The sequence below is a fragment of the Humulus lupulus genome, chromosome 3, assembly GCF_963169125.1.
Source record: "Humulus lupulus chromosome 3, drHumLupu1.1, whole genome shotgun sequence".
Taxonomy (NCBI): Eukaryota; Viridiplantae; Streptophyta; class Magnoliopsida; order Rosales; family Cannabaceae; genus Humulus; species Humulus lupulus.
In genome coordinates, this window is record NC_084795.1 from 99,071,508 (window position 1) to 99,079,219 (window position 7,712).

A 7,712-nucleotide genomic window follows, 5' to 3' on the forward strand; every position below is an offset into this window, starting at 1 on the left:
TTTTCAGTCATCCCTTATGCTTAGAATAGACTTAACTATGGGATATCATAGTCATTAGGACTTTGTGGAAAGAACCAGAATAGAAGAAACATCTCTCAGCTCTTTCTCCCTTCATACGATTCTCTCTCTTTTTCTCCATCTCCATTGAGGCAATTGGGAGTTTCTTTGAGCTTTTGAGGAGGAAATCTTGGGGATGATGGCTTGGAAGTGTTCATAAAGCTGGGATGTAAATGGGTGCAGCTAGGGGTTCAAATATGTCCAACTAAGGTAAGATTTATGATTTGGTTTTGAGAGAATTTTAATTTAAAGTTTAAGTGTTTTCTGAGGTTTAAACTTTAGTTCTGAATTTAAGTTTTGGTGAGGACATGCATTATTTTCTGGGGTAATTATGATATCTATGTTGTGTTATTGTGGGTACTAGACTGGATTTCCAAGTTTAGTTATGTTTAGGGTGAATTTTGATGCTTTTGGTTTGGGGAAAACGCAAGAAAAGTTATAGAATTTTTTAGTTCAGAGGGTCGCCTCGCGGCGCTATTCTTGGGTGTCGAGACCACATGAACTCAGAGGCCTAGGGGGTTCACTAAAATGCCTTAGCACCGTGACGCTTGGTAGTTTGCGCTGTGGTGTGTGTCCAGGGAAAAGAGGGCTCAGGCCCTCGGACTTGTAGAGGGTCGCGGCGCTTGCTAGGGGCGCCACAGCTCAAATAGAGGAAATTGGCCAATTAAGGATTTTAAGCTCAGGAACTCAAACCTAGGGGCTCGACAAGGATTCTGCTACCTGGTTTAGTAGAATTCGAGGTCCTGGGGGGCTAGTATATTATTCCAAAGCTTTTAATTGGTTTAGGTTTTAATGGTTATCCATTATCCCTTTGTGACTAGGGTTACCGTTAAGGCTCGGGATTGAGGATCGTGCTTGGGACCATCTCACACCTTCAGCTCGGGACTCAAGATAAGAAAACTGCACCCGGGTTGTGAATGAGGCTAAGACCCCTGTTAATTAGTATGTTATGATGGTGAATATATATGTATCTTAGAATATCTGAATAGGCATGCTTGTATAGGTTGCCTTTGGTTGCTTGATGTGCAATGCAGATTTGAGATTAGATCTATTTTGAAGGTCAGCCTAAGGATGCCGGGGGCTGATAGCAAGCGTGCGGAACACAGCCCGGCCAAGCATGCCAGGGTCGGCTATAAGACCAGAGGACTCAACCCAAGGGCACCGAGTCTGAACATTATACAATAAACAGAAGTGTTGTTTGCACTTAACTAATTGTACTGGTTGACGAGATTGGTTTATGTGTCTGATTGAGTTGAATATTACTGTTAAGTTTGTTGCTTATATCTTTTTTTTCATTGAATTTATTAATCTAAGTTTACTGTTCATATATTGTTGCTTATTTGTGCCTGTTGATTTTAGTTTTATTGTTGAGCCTTGGCTCACGGGTGCTATATGGTGCAGGTAAGGGAAAGGGATAGTTGAACCAAGCATGATTTGGAGAGCTTCAGGGTCGGTGTGTACATATGTAGCCTACTCGACCGCCACGATTGGGATAGCTTGGGAGGAACTAGGGTTGTACCCTGTTTTGCCTCTTAGGACGACTAATTTGTATTCCATTTGTCTCTTATCAGTGTGTAACCGATTTTTGGGATCTCGTGTATAAACTTAATATTTTTAATAAAAAATAATCACTTTGTTGACAAATTTTTTTAATACCTAACCTTGACTTGGTCTTTAATTACACATTTAAGTCCAAATGCCTCGCTTAGTGAGTTAAGCACTATTTTAAACACACAGTGTAACGGTCTTGGCTAACCAGGGCGTTACATATTATCACAAAAAGTGGTTAAAGTTTTATGATCAAACCCATAGTTAGCCAACATTTGTTTCATCGAAAAAAGTTGAGTACAATAGCTACTAGCAGCTATGTACTCAGCCTCAGCTATTGACAAGGTGATGGAGTTTTGTTTTTTATTATGCTAGGAAACCAAATTGTTTCTAAGATAAAAAATCTACCACTTGTAATTTTGTGGTCATCGGTGTTCCCTTCCCAATCTGCATCACTATAGCGCAGATGGTTAGAGTTTGTTTCTTTGGAGTACCATATGCCAAATTCAAGTGTATTATTTACATAACGAATACTTGTTTTTACAGCAGTCACATGAGATTCCATTAGGTTTCCTTGAAAACGAGCACACACTCCAACACTGTAACTGATGTCTAGGTGACTGGTAGTTAAGTATAGAAGACTCCCAATCGTACTCCTGTAAAGAATTGGATCCACTTTGCTCCCATTCTCACCTTTGGATAGTTTGACTGTAGTTCCCATGGGTGTTTTAGCAGGTTTGGCTGTCTCGAGCCCAAATCTCTTCACCAGATTCTTGGTATACTTGCTTTGTGAAGTGAAAATTCCCTCATCAAACTTCTCAATTTGTTACCCCAAGAAAAAATTAAGCTCTCCTACCATGCTCATCTCAAATTTCTCTTGCATTTGTTTCAAAAATTCCTGCATTTGAGAATAGTTAGTAGATCCAAAGACCATATCATCGACATATATTTGAGCTATCATAATATCAGTATCATCATTTTTGATGAAAAGTGTCTTGTCTACTGCCCCTCTCTTGTACCCTTTTGAGACCAAAAATTGGGTTAATCTTTCATACCAAGCTCGATGGGCTTGTTTCAATCTATACAAGGACTTTTGCAACTTAAGGACATGATTACAAAAATGTGGATCCTCAAATCCTTTAGGTTGTTCAACATAAGCCTCTTCATTCAAAAAAGTGGATTTGACGTCCACTTGGTACAATTTAAAACCAAGGACACAAGAAATAGCTAGTAACAATCTTATGGATTCAAGTCTTGCAACAGTGGCAAATGTATAATCAAAATCAATTCCTTCAATTTGAGTGTATCCCTATGCAACTAATCTAGCTTTATTGCTGATTATGGTACCAAATTCATCACTTTTTTTTAAAGATCCATTTGATACCTATAACATTTGTATTATTCGACCTAGGGACAAGAATTCATACCTCATTCCTTGTGAATTGTTCTAGCTCTTCTTGCATTGAACCAATCCATGATTCATCATTTAAAGCTTCCTTCATGTTTTTCGATTCAAACATAGAAGTGAAGCAAAAAAATTGAACCAAATTAACATACCTTTTTCGCATGATCATGCTTTCCTCAAGATTCCCCAGAATAAGTTCAGAAGGGTGATTCTTTTTTTTTACTCTGGTCGAAGGTTCTTTCTAGATAGAGTCAGAGGAAATGATTGGCGTTTCCTTCTCTAATCGTTCAGTTGTTGTAGCAACAAACTCTGTTTCTGGTACAACATCGGCTGAAGTTGTAGCCACTGAACGATCTTCTGTCAGATCAAATATTCATTTTTGATGTTGAATATCAATGAACCTATCAATTTCTTCCTAATGGGGGTACTCAGAAAAATCTTTCAGATCATCAACAACCACGTTAGTAGATTCCATAACAGTTTGGGTTCTCATGTTGTAATCACGATAAGCCATACTATTATTGGAATAACCAAGAAAAACCCCCAGATCACTTTTGGCATCAAATTTGCCAAGATTCTCACGATCTCTAAGAACATAGCAAAAGCAACCAAAAACATGGAAATAATTAACATTGGGTTTTCTTCCTTTCCATATCATATAAGGAGTTTTATTTTTACATGGTCGCAGGAAAACACAACTAATTGTGTAGCAAGCAGTGTTAATTGCTTTAGCCCACAATTTCTTGGAGAGTTTTTTTTTTTCTATTTAGCATAACTCTAGCCATTTCCTGTAAGGTACAATTTTTCCATTTCACTACCCCATTTTGTTTTGGAGTTTTGGGTGCAGAAAATTCATGCAAAATTCCTAAAGATTTACAATATTCATCATAATTAGAATTTTTAAACTACTTACCATGATCATTTCAGATCTCACAATATTGGTTCCCAATGTTGCAGTCATTTTCAACTCTTAGTCTTGTACAGAGAGTTTTAAAAGCCTCAAATGTGTTTGATTTTTCACTTAGAAAATCAACCCATGTAAATCTTGAAAAATCATCCACACATACAAAAATGTATCTCTTACCATTAGTACTTTCAACCTGTATAGGACCCTTGACATCCATATGCAATAGCTTCCAGGGCATTTGAAGTATTAATATCAGATAGAGATTTATGGGAAATTTTCAACTGTTTTCCCAATTGACATGATTCACACTTATTAGATTATTCTTTACCTAGTTTGAGTATCCCACGGATGAGACATGTATTTTTTTTTTTTAAATTTATGTGACCAAGTTTTTCATGCACAAGTTAGTGTTATTAACACTTGATGATGATGCATGACATGTGAATGCATAACAATTATCCAAAGAATGAGAACGTTTAAGAATAATGTCACCACTTTGATTTACAACATTACACTCATCATGAGAAAAGTTAACAAAAACCCTTGGTCACAAATTTGTCTTATGCTAATTAAGTTAGCTTTCAGCCCATCAACAAGAAGAACATTTTTTAGCTTTGGTAACCCCTCTATGTTTAGTATACCCTTTCCTAAAATGTTTCCTGTCATCCCATCTCAAAAATTTACTACATCACATTTCAAAGATTTGAAGTTGGTGAGTATGCTAGCATTACCTTTCATATGTCTAGAGCGACCACTATCAAAGTACCATGAACTAAATGCATGTGTTTTATGACAAGTAAAAGTCACCAAACAAGTTGAATGATTTTTGTTGACCGATATTGCTTTTGATTTTGAATTACTTTTGGTCATGAATTGATTCATGCTACCAAAGTATATAAAATAATTATTTTTCAACAAGTTCAACAGAGAAAAACACTTTGGCCTTATATGTCCTTTCATACCACAGAAATGACAAACTAGTACAAATTGTCCAATTTTTGTCTTCGTAGAAATGTTCCTTAGTTGCAGATCTGTTGGGATAGATGAGAGCCTTGTGTTCTCCGGAGAGCCACTTGTTCTTGCAAAACGATTAGTTGTCACAACAAAAGGATAATTCTCAGATTTTACAAAAACCATTTTCTTAGAGAATTTAGATCCATTAGATCCTAATCCCCTGAAATCACCAGCTATTTTTCCTAAAGAGAGAACATCTTCTAAAACTCCAGATTTTGGATTGAGCATTTTGACACCTTTTCTCATAAGATCAATTTCTTTACTCAAAGGCTTAATTTCATTATTTTTGGAAGCAATAATCAATTCAAGTTCTTTAATTTTTTAAACTGATTTCTTATTATTGCTAGCCATTAATCGGTTATCAGAGCAAACGTTTAACCATTGATCATACATTTTATTGTAAGAATCTTTCAATGACTCCTCATCTAAGTCAGATTCATCAGAGTCAATGTTAGATTCTTCATCATTACGAACAAAATTATTAAGGCATACCAAATCCTTGGTATCAACTGAAGAGAAAACCAAAACTTTGTGAGCAGAGGTTAAGGCAACACTATTATCTTCCTCATCACTCTGTTCAGAGTCTTGATCACTCCAAGTAGCTGTCGTGGCTTTCTTTTTCTTTAACGTATTGACACACTCAGATTGAATGTGTCCAAATCCTTCACATTCCGTGCACTGAATACCCTTCTTGTTAGTTTCAAAGGGTTTAGAAAAATTACGTTTTGGTTTTTTGAGTATGGCCTTTTTGTTTCCCAATATTTTCATGTACTTTTGAAAAATATTTGTTAACAAGGTCTTCTCATCATTCGAACTTTCCTTCTTCTCTCTGGAAGATTTAGAGGTGTTGACGCGGTTCTTCGCCAACAGGCAATTAAGAAAAGAAGAGAAAGGGATTAGTGCTGATGATGAACCAAATCAGATATATGATCTTAAGAAATGGAAAGGTGACTCAAGACACGGTTTTTAAGTGGTTCAAAGGTTAAAATACTTCTACTCCACTAGTCAATATTATTGCTCTATTCTGGGTATTTGATTACAGGACATTTCTTACAAGAGATAATCCAACCCCTATTAATTCCCAGGGTCTCCATATTTATAGGAGAAGGCACCTGGGAGTTGGTAAGAAGGTCATCCCGTGACCTTCTTACCTATCATATCAACTCTGTGACATTCATGATTAATTCCTAAATCTGACACATAAGTGTGGTCAAATCAATAGGTAAGGAGATAATGGGCCGCACGGCCCAACCCAGTCGTGGGTGTCTGAATACGCACGTTCCTGCTACGTGTCTGAGAAGTCAGGGGCATATTAGACACGTGCGCTCTGATATATGCACGTTTACCTTACGTGTGTTGACTTTAGAAAGGGTCATAGCCTCCATATCCAGCTCGTGCCACGAGCTGGATACTTAACTCGACCTTCGACCTCCAGAGTCCGGACTCAAGTCTCGGGCAATCTTGGCGAACCCTTGGGTTACCTCGAGCTAAGGGGGTACAACATTATGACGGCAGCCCCGGTTTTGAGGGATGTCCATGAGATAATCATGATTAGGCCGCAACTCAGCCCGCTAATCAGCCCGTGGGAGAATCAGGGCGTACATATGCCCCCCAAGCCCTTGCTCGTGGCATAAGACGTCGTATAAGGCCATAGTAGGGACTTTTAGGCTTCCCCATGAACTCTTCACATTCCACACCTTACGCAGGCGCCTGATACATTTAACATCGTGGTTGGTGACAGTACGTCTTACGAGAACCGCATTTAATGGCCTAACCTATGCCCAGCCGTCGTTTCGTATTTCGAGTGGAGGGCCTTGAATCCCACGTCAGGGCCATCCAATGGCCCTCTTTACGTGATCCTTCACGTATATAAAAGGGATGGCCACCCCAAGCATGGGCCACCCTATCATTTGAAATTTCTCAAGAATCCTCTCCTTCTTCTCTCTTCATCTCAGAAGAAAAACCCTCTTCTCTGTGACTGCTATTTTCAGCGTTCAAGAAGCTCAGTCGTAAGGATTTCTTCAAAGCCTTGGAAGCCAACACTCCGACGAAGCTCCCACCTAGGCGACACCTTCATCCACCTCCCAACCAAACACTGTAAGTTTCCTAACCATGTGTGTTTTGAAAATATATTTCACTGTAGCTTAGGTAAATATTTACTATAGCCACATGCAAGGGTTTACTGGGTTTTGTGGATACGGAGGGTGAAAGCCTTTTATATTAGGGTAGTTTTGCTGTAGGAAATCACTTAAGAGTATGGTTTACAGGATGCTTTTTCTGGGGACAATTTATGGGTAGGATTTTTGACATATTTTGGGTGCAAAACCGGGTAGCTTAGGGGACACGCCTCACAGGCGGTTTTTCCTTCCTTGCCTATTGAAACTTTCCCCCCAAGGAAAATTTTACCCTGACCCTCCTGACACATGAATTCCGAGTAATCTGGGATCTGTTGGGAGCACAGACGCGTGTTCATAGATCCGCGTGGTCTCACTCTCCACGGGCTGGGCTTACCTCAGCTCGTGCAAATAACATTTTGATTCTTCCTCATGCCTAGGTCTCCTTTTCTAAAATCTTTTCTTTTGTTCGCTAGGCGACCAGATGGCACCAAAGAGGAATGCCCCACAGAAGACCGTTGGCAGCTCGTCTTCCCAGCAGAACAAAGGAAAAGCAGTGATGCCTGACTCTCCAATCCCCCGCTTTGGGCTGGCAGTGGAGAAGGAGCTCGAGGTGGCTCCTGATGCGTTTTTTGAGGCGGAGAGGATCGTCTCAAAGATTATCGAC